General features: G+C 40.0%; 1 protein-coding gene across 1 annotated transcript in view; it reads left to right on the forward strand.

The window, feature by feature from the left end:
* Window positions 1-665: 665 nt before the first annotated feature.
* The window catches only part of Htr1f (5-hydroxytryptamine receptor 1F), a 138,615-nt gene continuing 121,289 nt past the window's right edge, over window positions 666-17,991 (forward strand). Inside the window, exon 1 of the mRNA XM_028892680.2 lies at window positions 666-1,113. The gene's annotated coding sequence lies outside the window, so the exon portion shown is untranslated. The remainder of the gene's footprint in view (window positions 1,114-17,991) is intronic.

A 17,991-nucleotide genomic window follows, 5' to 3' on the forward strand; every position in this document is an offset into this window, starting at 1 on the left:
ATTTCTAAAACTTCGCTTTGGATGGATCATAGGAGGTGCTGGCATTTGAGAGAGCAGAAAGGATATCTACATGACAGGCTTTTCCCAGAAAGGTAAATCTTAGTCAGCCCCAAGGTGCAGCTCTGTCCTGGTTGGGTTCACCAAATGGACAGTAGGTGTATCTCTGGCCAGGAAAAGTCCGTCTCTCCTCTGCTATCAATGGAGACCTGCTTAAATCTTACAAAATGCCTGCCTTCCAGGAAACAGTCACATTCCAAGGTCAGTCAAAACAGATTTTGGTAATTCCAGGTAGGCTGATGAAGCCCCTGTTTACAGGCATCATGAAATGCAAGTCTGGAAGGAAAAACCAAACAGAATAGCAACAGCAAAGGTCAAATATCCTCTCAAGGTCACATTCCAGCAAAAGCAGTATATTCCAAGATATACTCTGGCATAAACCACATGAGTAGGAAGAAGCTGAATAAACCTTGAATTCAGTGCCTCTCCTCCCTTCCTCCTTCCTTTGCCCCCAACTCTAGTTCTTTTTCGAGAAATGCCTACTTTGTGACATTGTGGGTAAACAGATGTCCGGAGCCACCCAGTAATTATCAGAACTGTAAAGGCACTCTCCATGACTGTTACCTCAAACGCCTATATATACCCCTCATCTGAGCCTCACTTTATTTCTAGTCTCCCAAAGAGATTTTAAGGAGTCCGTCCAACGATGAAAAGTTAAGGGAAACAAGATCATTTGCTTTAAGCTGTTCACAGAAAGGTGGTTCGCGTCATTTCCAGATTCCACGAACAGATAATCTCCAAGGTATCAGGGGAGTTAAAGGGACGGGACTTTATTCCTCCCCCTTCCCTTCCCCAAGCGTCAGTCCCAGGGAAGGGAGGGGACAAAAAGAAGAGACGGGGAGGTGGAAAAGTGGAAGAAGCAGGAAGAGCCGGGTGCTGAGGGGAGCCCCCGAGCGTCGGCCCTCGGGCGAGCTGGCGTCTGGAACCCGCCCTGGAGCTGCGCCCCAAGCTGCAGCGCGCAGTCAGCTCGCCGCCCAGGAGCAGCCGGGACGCGCCGCTGTCGCCCGGGCACGATCGCGGCGGGCTGGGGACCAGAGCCCCCAGAGCTTCGCTAAGGTGAGTACACGGAGCTGCCCCGGGCACCAGAGAGCGCGCAGCGGGCGGCAGACTGCTGGTGGCGCGCTGGTGGGAAGGGTGGCGTGGCCCCAGCCTGGCAAGCGCTGGGATAGGGGCTGGGGGACAGGGGGTGGTGGTGATGGTGACAATTCCTTCCCCCTGCTACTTTGATGGAACCGCGCGGAACTGAAGCTCGCCCTTTCCCGTCTCCCCTTAGCCTCTGCTTCCCTAGGGCTAACTTTGAGGAGCAGGCACGGTCCTGGGTGGAGCAGGTGGTCTCTGGTGCGTGGAGGGATCTGGTCCCAGACCCTGGAGAGAGGTGTGGATTCCAAACGGTGATGCCAACACCCCTTAGGGTGCGGGCACCGGGTGAGCCTGCCAAGGATAAAGGCTAGGGTGTACTGAAATCCAACTAGAGGTCAGGGATGTCATCGAATCCATCACTTGGTCGTCATATCTGGAGACAACCAAACAGAAAACGATAGGATCTGTGTAGGAGTTCGGAAGGGTATAGACCAGAAATCAGGGGTAGTTTTCCAACTTGACTTTCCATAGGTCGGGATCGATGAGGTAAAGCGCCAAACAGACCCTCTCACCTTGCCTCCATCGAGTCCCCAGCTGCTGTGGGGGCTTGTCCAAGGAAGGCTTGTTTGGCCCCTTCGTCTTTACAAAGACCAATAGGCAAAGAAAAGGAGGGGGTGGCAGAAGGAAGGGCCATGCTCATGTTTCGGGTGCTCACACCCTAAAGGGGATGAAGGAACTGGTAGCTGCGTGCCAAAAGTTAAGGGACGAAATGGAGAGATGATGCGGAGCATGCCTGGGCACAGAGGTCGGCGTTTGGGCTGCCTTCAGTGCCGAATTTGGTTTGTTCACTGGGCACACGACGGACATGTACTGCCACGCACTTGAGGAAAACAGTGAGACAGAGACTTCGTTTTTTTTTTCTTGTAGCTAAGTAGCTCCTAAGCACCTCACTGATGGAAATACAAAATGGCATGTGACCATTTAAGATGACCTAAGCAGGTAGCCTTCCCAGCACTCTCTGTTTTTCTAGAGTACCAAGGTAATTGTTGTTTAACAGCATTATAGATGCTACCAGTCCCTAGACCAAAAATAACAACAACAACAACAATAATAATATTCTTTCAAATGATTTTTGTTTCTATCCCATTTACATATACATCTGTGAACTTGGACTTGGTGATCAACAATGTAGTAATATTTACATTGTATTTGCTCTATATGTCTGTTTATGGGGAGACAGACTGAACTGGGCTGGCTTCCACTGAAGGAATGACAATCCCACACAGCTGAAGGAGACAGAGGAAACAGCCCTTATCTATGGTTTACAATTGCCCCTCCTCTTCTCTCTCCCCACTCTGTAAACTTAAAAGCAAATTCTAATATCACCACTTGCAGTTTTCTCATAAGAGGAAGTAGCTCTTGCATCTGTTCATCACAGTCAAGCCTGTTCAAGGTCAGTTCTGTAAGGAACATTGCTATTCACTGAGTTCACTCAAAAGTGGTCTACTCATCTCTGTGTAAGGGGTTCTTCAAAGAACGGAGATGTTGCAGGACAAATGTTGTACCTGCCTGGTATTAGTCAGGAGTTTCCATATGCACCAAGTAACTTCCTCACTTTTATCGAAGAGATTTTAGGAAATTTTCCCATGCAGTCTTTAGTCAATATGTGACATTTGTTCAAGCTTCATCCACTTAGGCTTATTGCGGAGCTAATGGTTGTGTTCTACTAAAAAAGTGTTCCACTCCGACAATAAACCAAGGGCTTTGCTTATGAGGATGAAGATGTAAGGAACAATGCAGTATTTGCCCCTTGCCTCTTGGGGCAGCCTCTGTGAGGCACATTGAAAAGGCTCTTTCAATTTGTTCAAATTAATAAAAACACTCATCTGCTTTTCTTAAAGTTCTTGAATGCATTGCTCTTATAAATACTACCACAGAACTGCTGGTTATAACAGCACATTTATGTAAGGAAATGTTTTGTTTTCACTTGAAGTTTGGCACATGTAGTTTTTCATAGGCTTCTAAAATCATAGCATCTTCACTAAAAGTAAGAAGACATCCTAAATTCTCTTCTAGTAAAGGTGGTCCCCTTTGAAATGATGAGCTATTACTGAAACAGTTTCAAGGATGTTTGAAGGACATTTTCTAGTGTATTACTATTAAATAGGCAATGTAAAACAATGTGGACATGATTTTTTTTTCATTTATTTTATGTACATGGGTATCTGTTCATAATGTACATGCAGTACCCATAGCAACCAGAAGAGAGTGTCAGATCCCCTGGGACTGGATTGATGCACGGTTGTGAGCTGCCATATAGGTGTTGGGAACTGAACCTTAAATTCTCTGGAATAGCAGCCAGTGCTCTTAACTGCTGAGCCATCTCTCCAGTCCCTGAATATACTGTTTTTAAATCCATGACAGGATTCTTTTATTCATCACTAATTTCGTAAGTAGGAGGAGTGCCTTTTGAGCAAAGAAAATGTGATGCTACCAGATCTTGTGATCTATAAGGAGGAATCTGTAGTCATCCAAGAGACCCACATAGAACATTAGTCCTTGTGCTCTAACAGAAATGATCCATCCACTTGAAATTGTAACAAGAAATGTTTCAGAACTGAGAGAGGAATATAAGTAGGCCAAAATGACACCAACAAGTACACCTGAGTATTTGAGAGCGGAGACTGTACGAATGCGACAACCTCCCCAGCTCCTTCATGATCCTTTCTTCTGTCAGCTCTTATTTGTGGCCCTTTTATGCACAGTGTGGAATTTCTCTTTGTTTCGGTGCATGTGGGAAGAAATAACATTTCTTACAGCAGGAAATGCTTTACCATGATACCCTTGCTATAACACTAAGCTCATCTGTTGGAAGATAGAACCTTCGAGAAGGTTGTTAGAAAGAAGTAGAGTTGTTTGTCATCATCTTTAACAGAAGATGACAACAGAAAGTGGTGAGACGCAGTGAGGTGTGGAATGTATTTGGAGGTAAGAGAGGCAAGACTTGATGGGTAGATGTGGTTGGTGATAGAGGGAGAGGAACCACAGTTCATGCCTAGATTTATGGGTGGAGCATCTGGGAGACTGCAGTTGTCCCTGAGCAGCATGGGAGACTGACTGCCAGGGACAAGTAGGTTCCATGAAGCTTATTAGACATCTGTACAGAGGTTTCATTGGGGTTGTTGGTCAGAACTCAGGGGAGGAGAGTTGGAGATGAAAGTGTGAATCATCCATTTGTAAATGGCATTCAAAACAATAGGATTTTATGGGGGGAAAAAACAGAAGTCAATACATTCAGAGAATCAAACAATCTAGACCAGTACAGATCACGAATATTGATAGTAGAAGCAAGGAAAGGAAGTTAAGGCATAGGAATCAGAGGAGCCAAGAGACTTGCAGAAATGTGTGAGACCAGAGACATCAAAAGAAAAAAAGTGTTGTAAGTAGGAAGGTCTTATTAACTATGTTCAGGCTGCTGAAGCCTTCAGTGAAGTGAGAACGAAGAATTATTTTAGAATTTAAATGGTCGTCAGGCTAGTCAACTTTCTATGACTGTATCAAAATTCCCAAGAACATCCAATGCCAGAGATTTCCGTGCATGATAACCGGGCCCTGTTGCTTTGGGCCTCTGATGGCTCAGTACGTCACTGAGGATTGGAGCCGAGAGGGAAAGATGTATCCCATTCAAGGAAGGGCACACAGTTAATAACCTAATTACCACTCTGCCCACCTCCTCAAGGGTATGTCACCTCTCAATGTCTCAACACACAGACAAGGCCTTGGGGGACATTTGAGATCAAAACTGTATCTCAGCTTTGGAGTCAAACCTAACACATAGAGAGCTAGGGTACTCAGGGAGACTAGGCTTGAAAAAATTCTCACACTCTGGTACTCTTTATTTTACTTAAATTTTGAGAATTTCATATGTGAATACTGTGTTTACATCATTTCCATCCCTCTCACTCCCCCTCCACTTGCAGCCCTTACAGCAATGTTCATATGAGTCATTTCAGTCCAAATGATAATGATGATTAAATATTGATTCATAACAGTGAACAAAAAATTGTAAACCCAGTGGTTCTCATTCCTGGAACTTTTCTTTGGCACACAGTTATATTTAGGTAAATGAATATATGTTCAAAGTTAAGCAGACAACTGCAAAATGTAAATGTGTATACATTTAAAAAGCAAAATAAACTATGAATATCCATTCAGTGAAAAAACATTCCAACCGTTAAAAATTATTAAGGCAGCTTTCCATGTATTATAACGAAAAGATCTTCCAAGTACATTCAACATGAACAAAAAAAAAATCAGACTTGATGACTTATTACTGATTTAACAAAGAAAAATAAGGTTATGTGTGAAAACTTGTCTAAAAATCAAGAGGCACCAGCAGTTGCTTGTAGGGAGGGAAAGTTCAGGGTAGAGCATAATGAATATGAGGCTCTGGGAAAAGGGGGGGCCTTTGTTTTCTTCTGTTTTGTTTTATTTTCAGGTCCGGGGAGTGAACCTGTCCAGGGTCTTATACTTGCTAGGCAACCGTTCTGCCCCCAAGCAACACTTAATGCCTTTGAATTATAGGCACACAGTTACCTATTCAAAACCCTAAATAAAATTTTATGCATAATTTTGAAGCATGTCATTTAAAATAATAAGAGGAAAGAAAAGATGTGGTGGTGAAAAGTGAATACTATATATAGCACAAATCTTTGAGGCGTTTTCAAAAGGAAGATTAAAGGTAGCTGGAGGGAGCCATGGAGGTTTCGTTTTTAAAATGGGAGCCATTAATGCCTAAATTAAACTACAACAGAAAGAAAAATTGACTTTCATAAAAAAAAATAATAATGAAAAGGACAATTGGAGAGCAGATTCCTTTAGCAAGTAGTATGGGTAGTATTTTGGGCATTTGGAAGAAAAAGAGCTGCCATGGCTAGGAACAATGAGAAAGGCACATTCTAGAAACCTTCAGGCGTGGACCTGTGTGTTGGCCAGCATGCTACATGCCCAAGCTCACTGCTGCACGGGTCATTTGTATAAATTACGGTGATTGAGGCTCCACAAAGTCTCCACTTCTGAAGTCGCTCCTCCCTAAGCCCTTCGCATCAAGGTTTTTCTCACCCTTGGTTGGCTCTCCCTAGTGCTGCTTAGCAGCTGGCCAGCGGCCTGTGGGCTCCATAGAGATTTGGTTGGCTGAGAAAGCAGCTGCTTTGCCCGGGTCTCCTTTACCGTCAGCAGGATTCTACTGTACTCTGAATTTAGGGGACTGAGAGGCCCTCAGGCATCCATCTCCCTCACCACTTCCAACCCGTCAGTTCATCTGCTAAGCTATTCTCCTTCCCCTAAAGCCTATGGTCTAGCTCCCCTCCCCCTGTGTTCTGAGTCCTACAATAGCTTTGCTTCACCCTTCCAAATGTTAACCTCTTTGCTATTCAGTGACCCATTGTGTAAGTGGGTTACCCATTGTGTAAGTGGGTATGTTACCTCAAGGGTGACATACCCTTGAGAAGGTGGGCAGAGTGGTAATTAGGTTATTAACTGTGTGCTCTTTTAACATGAGATCTAACCTCTTCATTATGAAGAGATCTCATTATGTAAGTGTATTATCAACATGGGATCTAGCCTCTTCATTATTAAGAGATCCCATCATGTAAGTGTATTATTAACATGGGATGGCTCCCATGTTTAAACCACTCAGACAAGCAGAGAAGCTTCACAGGATACTGAGCCCTTCAGCTACAACCCTAGCCAGTCTTCTCTTTGTCAGCCAGCTTTGGATGAGGGAAATTAATTCACACTTGTCTCACCATCTCCCCGCTATTAATTTCTTTCCCACCACCGTCTGGCTTACACTCCCACCACCCCACGAAACCTTGTCTTCTTGGACTGCATAATGATGGTTAAGAACGGTAACCCTTGGCGGTTTCTCCCACAGGCTCTGAGATTCATCTCTTCCCTCTCCAGATGAAATGGCACCATCCTGACCCACTTTCTACACTTGAAGAGATGCTTTTCCATGCCTCATTGGCTATTGTCTGTAGCCATCTTCTCCATTCAATTCTACCTTTCTTTTTCTCTTTTATTCAATGATCCTTAAGAATCAAAAAGCAAAATTTCAAAAAAAAAAAGAAAAAATCAAAGACACAAACAACTGCTGTTTCTCTTTCCAGGGGAAAAAAATCAGATTCAGATAGTTGCAGGTGATTTCAAATAATGAGGACTCTCTGAAGCCCATCTGTAGAGTGAGAGAAAGCTCTCTTGAGACCTTCTCATTAATATATATCAGCTACTGTGATTTCACTCACCCCAAATAAAATGGTAAATATGAAGTATTCTGTATATGAGGATACGCCCTAACAGGCTTCAACTCACAGCTCACAACTCACTCCCCCTGTCTCAACCTTTCAAATGCTGAGATCATAGGCACAAATCACTATGTCTATTTTTAACTGTATACTTCTGATGAAGATGTCCCAAATGCTGATTCAAACTGCATTATAGTTTTCATGTCTGAGTCTTTCATTGGTTCTTCTGAATTTCTCCTTAAACTTGGTGATCTTTTGATATAGAAATAAAAAATAAAATTCCTACCACTGTTAATACTGGAAAACTGATACCACCAATAGCAAAACATAATAAGAAAGAATCTATCAGATAAGCATAGTACTTCTGTTAATTTCATTTATGTACTTAGCATCAGCTAAAAGTCTTGACATTAAACTTGACTCCCATTTTTTTTAGCTTAAAAGGAAAGACTAGCAGAAGATAAAGATGTTTCACCAAACTGGAAGTGTACCAGGGTGTAGTACAAAAAGCAAGAAAATTCAGGAGAGAGTGAGTTCCCCGCTTTCTAACAGCGTCACTTAGTGTTGTGACAGGGAGTTATACTAGTAGCGCCAATGGTACCGAACTCACATTTGAGTGAAGTGTTCCATCTTCTGTGTATCTATCTCAAACCTCTTTAAGATTCAGCTGAAGCAACTGGAAATCAAAATAAAGATCCCTAAGCCGTTGTCTATAGGTTCACAATTATACTTTCTTGACTCTTTTAAGAATATAAATCACTTATGTCTCCTCAGGGAGACTCCCAGATTTCTCCCTTCCCACATTCCTTAATTCAAGTCCGCCAGTCTACCTCTGTCCCCTTGAATCTACTCTACTCTCCTGAACACTCATTACTGAATTTAAGACTCTTGTTTTTTTTTTTTTTTCTTTCATGACAGGATTTTTCCGTTTGACAGCCTTGGCTGTCCGGGTTCTCGCTTTGTAGACCAGGTTGGCCCCAAACTCACAGAGATTCCCCTGCATCTGCCTCCCCAGGGCTGGGATTAAAGGTGTGCACCACCACCACCCAGCAACCATGGACTCTTTTAACGCCTTTCCCAGTCACCTCCCTGAATTGTGCCTTGCCCCCATGGATCCTTTTCCCATATCACCACAAAATTAATTTTAGAATTAGTGCTGACCTATGTTTACAATATTTAGCTACAGTACCTTGCCTGCCTGTCGAGTGTATCACAAACACACTCTTCCTCTGCCCTGTAGGGCGCTCTCCATCCCTCACTCAGATCTGTTGCCTATCATGCCGAATTCTTAGTCATTTGCCAGAACTACGGTGTCCTTTTCTCCCCTTCCCGAGAACTTTCTTCATCAGCCTCCTGTCTGTGAACAGCTCGTGAGCATCTATGTTGTGCTATGTTTATATTTTATTTACTTGTGTACCCCTTCTTGCCAGTTAGGCCGGCAAGTTCCCACAGTGAGGGACGGAGTCTTCTGATCTTAGTGTCAGGATACAGAAGGAAACACTGAGCTCTGCATGAAAGGGAAACTGTCAACAAGCCACATGGCTGACTATGCCACAGCTGGTCTAGGGTGGGAGTGATTTCCTAGAAACCTCCTCAGTTCTTCCTCTTTCTCTCTGCAGAGGTGACTCTCTCTGACATTTCAGTTCTCTCAAACTCGTTCATAAGATTAAGAGAAAAAAAAACCCAGAAGCTTCGTCACACGATCTTCTGTGCCCACCATCTCCAAGCCAGATGGCCAGTTCTGTTATATAACAAAACCTCAAGAGAAGAAAATTTCATAAACTCTCTCAATAACCCACTTTAGTGTTCTAAAGCCTTTAGATCATTCATTCATATATAGATATAGATGTAGATATATTTAAATGACATTGTCAAATATATAGCTGACAATTCTGTAGTTCTCATCTTTTTGAAATAAGAATATGAGGCTACATTTTTTACATCAATATTTCATCTGTTTGGAAATAATTTTAAAAAATAGTAAACAAAATATTTCAATTAAAAAGGAGTTACTAATATACTTCTTTTACAAATATATAAATTTCTGCTTTACCCAGAAGTCTCTGCCTATAGTTAAGCTTGTTTGTTTATTACTTTTTATCTTGTAAATAATGTATTAGTGTACTAACACTCATACTGAGAATTAATAGAATAAAAGCTGTGGGGAGTATTCCATGTAAGTAGAGATTAGTACATATACATTAAAATAGTCAAGGTTTGTGTGTCAGCATTTTATATTTAAATTTTTATTTTATATCTAAAATGACTTTGCAACATTTTATAACTATGTTTTCATCTGCTAATACTTGGATTTTTGAGACATTATTAAAACTTTATAAAATATATAACGCATAACTTTGTTTTCTAGTTAGCCTTGTAAGCAAGATTTCTGAGTACTGTATTACTTACTTCTGAAGAGACTAGCCTTACCTTCAAAAGCAAGTTTCAAAGAATAACAGAGAATGAGTTAGCTGCATCTTCTTGAGGCTTTTCTTAAATGTTTACAGTAATAAGCTACAGGTTTGAAAAGTGGTCCTGTCCATGCTCTGCCTGCAAAAATCTCCAATTCAGTCCCTGCTACACAGCACTGATAACTCAAGCATCATTTTGTTCTTCTTTGGAGTCCAGGCAGCTGTGTTGGACAAGTCAAGGACCCTTCAATCTTGATCATTCTGGTTGAAGTAAAAGCAGTGGCGCCTTCTCCGTCACCTCTTATAACTTAGTGTCGGTTGTATGTTCTCAAGGGTTTCTATTTTGACAAGAGACGCCCAGAATTTATGTGGTCAAAGAACCATTTTCTCTGAAATTCATCTGTGTCTCACTCTTCCTTAGTTCCTGATTTGGTTCAAACTGTCACCATCAATTTTATGAAATATTACAGGAAATCAATTTTTATTTTATAGTTGTAATCCTAGGAAGGGCCTGCGAATGAAGGGTTAAAGGTTGGACAAAATTTGTCTAAAAGAAATTTACCAAGACTAAGCTCACTTCTCTGCAAATTGTTATTCCTCCTAGTCTAGTTTCACATCAAAAGTAAATACAAACTCTTACTGCTACCATGCGGCCTGGGGATATAGAGAAAAACCTGTTAAAATTGCTGTATTCTTTTAAAAGCATGCCACACTGTTTTTAAATTGTAAATAAGCAGTACTGCTGAGACTAAGGAAGCTCCTATTAAAACCGATGTCACATACAGGAATGTGATGTTTCTCTGGAAACAACTAATCTGTTGCAGTATATAAATATGTAAAACTCCAATTGGAAGGTAAGGAAGTATGTGCTTTCTGAGAGAATGGTTTGTTTTTTTACCTGTGACATACAAAAGTAGTATCAAATCCTTACCACATAAAAGGGAACACTACCCCGCCCTGGATACAAAGTAACTGTATAACTGCCAGAAGAATTTAGAATTATACTACCTGTGAAGCCCTGAGGACCATCATAAGATCTTGCAAAAAATTCTGTTTGGCAGGTTTCAAAGTTGCATTCAAATATACTATTACATTTATTGTCCCAGCAGAATAGGCTTAATTATCTTTGCTTTACAGAAGAGGGGACATGATTCCAAAGGCATTAAATAGTTCACCTCACAGGCAAGGGTTGTAAATAGTTAAATTTGGGACATAATTTAGCATTTCAACTTGGTCCAATCACCTTTTTTGTTTGTTGTATGTGTTTAAGCACTTTACTTATTTATTTATTTATTTAGATTTTACTTATTTTTATTTTATTGTATGGGTGTTATTGTTTGCTTGTTCATCTATGCCCCAGGCACAGACCATACCTTCTAAGGCCAGAAGAGAGTATCAGATCCCCTGGAATTGAACTTTCAGACAGTTGTTAGCTGCCATGTGTGTGCTGGAGATTGATCCTGGGTTCTCTGGAAGAGCAGCTGGTGCTCTTAACCACTGAGCCATCTCCCCAGCCCCTCCAATGACCTTTTAACTAGAGATCTGTGTTACCCTTGTAACTAGATTATGTGAGAGAATATGTATCCTCCTCTGTATTTAGTTTTGCTATGTTTCTTCAGTTCATTGACTGCTAGATGTAAGATAATGATGAGGGACCAGGACGATGTTTCATTCAGTAAGTTTACATTACAAACATAAGGACCTTGTGAATTCAGCCTTTTTCTTTTCTTTTCTTTTCTTTTTTTCTTTCTTTTCTTTTTTAAGACAATGTGGTGACTTAGTTTGTAATCCCAGTAGTGAGGAGGCAGAGACTAGAAGATCCCTGAGGCTTGCTGGGTAGCCAACCTAGCCTGTTTGGGAGCTCCTAGCCAAGGAGACACTGTCCGAAAGGAAGAAAGGAAAGAAGGAATGGAGGGAGGAAGGAACAGAGGGATGAAGGGATGGAGGCAGGGAGGAAGGGGGAGGGAAGAAAGGTAGATGTCCACGGCATGTGCACACACACACACATACCAAGCAAGAGAGCAGGGAGGAGAGAAGAGAGAAAAGAATTGCCAATTTTATGCTTAAACTCCCCAAATTGTTTTCTTTTATGTTAGTCACTTTATATGCTTCCAATATATGAAATGTGACTTTATTCAAACAACGTTTGCAGAGAACATGAATATATGTTTTAAAGGAAAAAAAATTAAAATCTTCATATTCCTATAAAAGCATCCTCATGGAAGTTGAATACTACATTTTTTAAAATGTCTTGCTGATGCTAAAAAATCACATATTTCGATTTTTTGAAACTACTGTTAAGTTTTTCATTGGATTACTTTTAAGGCTGAGAGTACTTTTATGATCACTTAAGTTTCCCCAGTTTGACTTATTTGGCAGTTTTGGTTTGGTTTGGGTGTTTTTGCTTATATTACTCTAGATATTTATTTTTTCCCAAACTTTCTTACAATATTGTCCCCTTTGTTGAACTCATTGCTTGAGATATAGTGAAAGGACCTAAGCTTAAATTATGTCTTTTAATTTTGTTTTTACTTTAGTTTAATTTTATGAAAGTTTACCACTTTCCATGTCAAGATTACCTAGATGTTCATGTTTAGTGGTGGCGTTTTGTTTTTGTTTTTTGTTTTTTGTTTTTTGTTTTTATGCATCTGACACTATCATATCTGATTTGTTTTTATTTTGATATTTTTGTTTCTGGCAAGCTCCCATCTATCCCAAGCTGGCCTCAAATTTGCTATGGAACTGCATTAGTCTTGGTTCTCTAGAGAAACAAAATTTATAAAGTGAATCTCCATATATATGTACAGAAAGGGGGATTATGAGAATGGCTACATTCTGATCATTGTTGGTCCAGCTAGCCCAACAATGGCTGTCTACCATGGGAAAGTCCAAGAATCCAGTAGTTGTTCAGTCCACAGGGCTGAATGTCTCAGCTGGTTCTCCATGCATGCCGGAATCCTGAGGAAATAGGTGTAATGCCAGTGAATGAAAGGATTTGCCAGCAAGGGCAAGCAGGCAAAGAGAGAAAGCTTCTTTTTCTGTGTACTTTAATATAGGCTGCCAGCAGAAGGTGTAGCCTGGATTACAGGTAGATCAGCCCACCCAAGATCTGGATTAGAAGTGGATCTTCCACTTCACTGATTGAATTAAGAAAAAAAAATCCCTCACAAGTGTACCCAGCCATCTAGGTTTTAGTTAATTCCAGATGTAGTCAAGGTGACAACCAAGAACAGCCATCACAGAAGTAGAGGATGACCTTAGACTCTAAATTTCCTGTGTCCACCTCCCATGTGCTGGGGCTAAAGACATGCACCACCACAACCAGCTGCTACTTTGATTTTATTTTGCAAAAAAAAGTCATCCCTGTCTACTTTATACCACGTCTTTCAAGGTTTTTGTTTCTCTCTTAGTATGAGATTATGTCATATATCAAGGATTTCTGAAGTGCTCCTTAGCAATATTTTATGTTTTATGTTCTAAACAATATAATTATATTTATAAAACTAGTCTATCAGTATTAAAATATACATATGATTCTCAGCAATAATAATCAAATTGTTTACCACTGAAGCTCATTTTGTTGTTTTTATTTTCTTTGTCTGTGTTGAGGCAGAATCTAACTATGCTACCCAGGCATACATTACATTCCTGGGCTCAAGTTTAAGGTGATTCTCCTGATTAAACCTCCTTCTTAGTTGGGACCACAAGCACACCTCGATTATGCTTTGTTCCAAAAGTGATTTTGAAGACACTATTTTAAATATTTGTTTATTTTTTATTTCATGTGTTTGAGTGCTTGCCTGCATGTATGTATATGCATTACATGTGTGTGGTGCCTTCAAAGACCAGGAAAGGGCAGCAGATTCCCTGAAACTGAAGTTACAGATGACTGTGATCCTCCATGTGAATGCTGGGAACCCAGTCCAGGGTCCTCTGCAAGAGCAGCAAAAGCTCTTCACCACTAAGCCATCTCTCCAGCGTCAGAAACTGTTTTAAATCTCAAAATTATGAGATTTTCTGTTTGCATGTTTTCAGTTGCTGCTTGGTCTTACTAAATTTTGACCAGCAAAGCTCTGACATGCTTAACCAAGATTTCCTTTGTGCTCACACAAGGCTAATTTTGATAAGGTTCCATTACACAGCTGAAAGACAGTGGCACAGATACTGAGTGACAACACTGAAGTCCAGGATTCCACTCAATAGTTGTCATCTTATTTTACATGGTTGAGCTACTGTAGATGCACTATGTACATTAAAGTCACTTTCTACTGTGGGCAGAGATTTTCATCAGGACTGCTGGCTCCCAAATAACCACACAGAGACTTTAATAGTAATTATAAATGATCAGCTGATATCTTAGGCTTGTTACTAACTAGCTCTTACATCTTAAATTAACCCATATTTCTAATCTACACCCTGCCACATGGAGGGAGGTACCTTTTTTCAGCATGGTATATTCATCTTGCTTCTCTCTGCATCTGGCTGAAGATTCCTTGACTCTGCCCTTATTCCCCATGCTCTCTTTTTGTCCTCAAGTCCTGCCTAACCTTTTACTGCCTAGTTGTTAGCCAGTCAGCTCTTTTTTGACCAATGAGAATAAAACATATTCATGGTGTACAAAAAGATGGCTCCACAGCATTCTACAATTGTATTTACCTGTTTTCCATTCGTCCTAACTTATAGCCAATTGTCTATTGTATTAATAATGAGGCATTTAAAATTCATGATGCAGCTTCCTATGCAAAATTTACTTCTTATCCAGAATTCACCCATCTAGGATCAGCTTAAATTAGTTTTTTAGCCTCTCTTCTTTAGGTTTGCTTAAAATTTGTTGGCCTAGGTTACTTTACTTTGGGATTTTTCTTATGCACAAAATAGTGTTGAATTTTATTTGTACTCAAGCTGGATACAAAATTTGATCATTTTTCCATTTGTGCTGGATTAATTCAACTTTGATAATAATTAGCTACTATAAGTATCAGATTCCATTTCACCTAGACCAAGCAACTTTCAATGTTTTCTTTGGAGGGGGCAAGGCGTAATGTGATTTCTTTATTCTCTCAGGTGAAAATCCATTTTGGAAATTTGCACTTATAGTCAAATAGAACTTATATAGCTTCTCCTAGAAATTAGTTTAGGTCCTTCTATTTTAATTCCTTGTGATCTCTGAGCTCCTGTAGCCTATCAAGAAGTCGAAAGAACAAAGAGTTACAAAAGCACCTTTCTTAGCAAAATACCTTCATCTATTCTTTTTGTTGTTGTTGTTGTTGTTGTTAACATCTTTCCCACATTTTACTCACAGGTGCCTAGTCTGTGTGAGACCAGACCACATATTTCTTTGATATTAGTAGCCTCCCTATGTTCCAGGCAGACAGCAGACCCGGGAATAATTCTTCATTTTCCTCCCATTTGATTTGGAGTTATTGTTTTAGCAGTCCCCTAGATGTGACTAGTTGAGTTGCCAGCATGGTTATCCTCACTTCCCACATTTCAGCCTTTCGGAAGGAGATGAATTTATGTCATATTTCTACCCCTGCACTTTCCATTAAGCTGGCTCAGACTATTTCCAAACAAAGCTTCCTGAAAGTTTGGTCAAGAAGATATCAGCCCTAATTTCTTCGATGACTCAGTTATTTGCTCCTTTACTCATTTATAAGTTACTTCAGTATAGATTAAGATGGATGAAGTTTTATGCACAATTTTGGAAAGTCCCTGGATTGCAGCTTTTAACACAGTTTGTGTATCATAAGAAGAAGGGGAAGTGGGAACTTCACACAGAAGTTGTTATTTAAGAATTTAAGACTGTATGTGTGAATATTGAATGAATTTCCTGAAACAAATACTCTACCAGGTCTTAATAGTAGAATATTAAAATATTCTCTTGCTCTCTTCCAAATAATGTCTTTCTTTTGAAGGTATCATTGAGCCATAGAATACATACTTGTAAAGAATTCTGATCTAAGACAATTCGATTGACACAATTTTTATCATTGTTCACAACAGCATCTTACTTCATTTTCCATTAGATTCTTGTTTAGGAACTGCTTAAAATTAGACACAAACGGTGCTCCCAAAACTGTAAATTCTCCAATATTCAGGCCTTCCAGGATCTCTAAATGATTAACTGTAGATCTGTCTTGCAGTTACTTCTTTTAGGGAAATTCAGTAGACCTCTGTTGTGAAAAAGAAATATCCCTACAAACAAGCATTCAAACAGCTTGACATGTAATCATTCTTAGTATAATTAATTTAAATTTTAGTCTTACAAAGAAGCAAAGAAAACCCATGAATAACATAGGGGAAAAGGAAAGTTGATGGGTCTCATAGTTTAATATTCAGAAGTCTTTGAAAATAAAGATGTGGCCCAGGATCTTTCAAATATCAAGCGGTGAAAATTCAGTTCTGAAAGATATGCAAAAGCAAAGGTTTAAGGTTTAAACTCTGAAAAGACGTTTTAAAGTCTCAGGGAAAGTCCTTTGGTTGGTGGTGTTCTGGTGAATGTATAGCTCAGTTCAATTTGCAACTTTAAGTTAAAATACTCTCATTGTAGCAGGTTTCAAACTGCCCACGTAAATCTGCTGAACAGACTCAGGATGAAACATGCCACTAAGTGACTCTCATGAACCAGTGAGAGCCAGCCCCAGAAAACAATTGTCATAAACTCTGTGGCACTTTTTCTGTGGCTACCCAGCAATATGAGAGCAAGCTGAAGCAGATAAATGTAGATGTAACCAACCGTCTTATTAAATAAGAAACACAGAACCAATGTAAAAGAGAAAGCCGAGAGGTTAGAGCTCAGAGCTAAAATCTTACCCTTCCTCCTGCGAGCTCCTAGCTTCCCGAAAGAGAGCTATTTCCTGTGTGTAAGTCATTTCATAGTCTTTTGTTCTGCCTTCTCATTTGTTGTAAACCCAAACACGTGACTGTCTCGTCACTGTCTGTATGTACAGCCCCCCACGACTTAAAGGCATATGTCTCCAATGCTGGCTGTATCCCTGAACACACAGAGATCTACCTAGCTCTTCTACCAAGTGTTGGGATTAAAGGCGTGTGCCACCACCGCCACACTCTTGCTATGGCTCTAATAGGTCTGACCCCCGGGGGAACTTTATTTATTAACATACAATCAAAATCACATTTCAGTACAATTAGAATACCACCACAGATAAAGGGTGTCTTGTGCCTAGAGGTATACACTTTCATGTCTAAAATAACAGATGTGCCAGTGTGGGATGAGTTCCACATTTTTACATGGGGTGTGAGTGAGGTCAGAGGACAGCTTGTGAGAGTCAGTTCTCTCCTTCCACCATACTGGTACCAAGGATTGAACTGAAACTGTCAGGATTTACAGCGGGTAACCTTACCCACTGAGCCATCCTGTCAACCCAACTTTCACTTTTAAAATTACTGAGAGACCACAGGATCAGAAAATGATCTCTTTGAAACCCAGTACTACCATCTATTGTATACCTTTGGCAAAGGTACTACATCTAATTCTTTGCTGTTGTTTTTTTCTTGGTTATAAAAATTATAAATATTTGGTAGCCAGGCAGTGGTGGTGAATGCCTTTAATCCCTGACCTTGGGAGGCAGAGGTAGTCAGATCTCTGAGTTCATGGCTAGCCTGGTCTACAGATGGAGTTTCAGGACAGCCAGGTAACACAGAGAAACCCTGTCTTGAAAAACAATTATAAATATTTGGAATGTAGAACATGTTTTTGAGATATACATTTAGATTGCTAATTAAAACTAATATAGATATATGAATTGCCTCACATGACAATTTTGATGAGAATATTTAAATATATATTATCAAATATTTAATACACTATTGTCTGCTATAATTCCCTTGCTGTATAATAAGTAGTTCTTTGGACTTTTACTGCTTTTGTCTCATGGAAATGCTACATCCTTGGACATTCATTAGCCCTCCCTTCTCATTTTGTAATCATTATTATACTATGTTTCTATGAGATCCACATGTTCAGGCCTAGTTGATTTATTGGTAAGACTCTAAAATATCAAAACCATGTAGCAAACCATGTGATGATTTAAATTATAACAAATATGAACATATCTGGCATATAAATAGGCTATAAATTATTTTTGTTTTAGCTTCTGTATTACTCCTTTCTTTCT

The sequence above is a fragment of the Peromyscus leucopus genome, chromosome 12, assembly GCF_004664715.2.
Source record: "Peromyscus leucopus breed LL Stock chromosome 12, UCI_PerLeu_2.1, whole genome shotgun sequence".
In the NCBI taxonomy this organism is placed as follows: Eukaryota; Metazoa; Chordata; class Mammalia; order Rodentia; family Cricetidae; genus Peromyscus; species Peromyscus leucopus.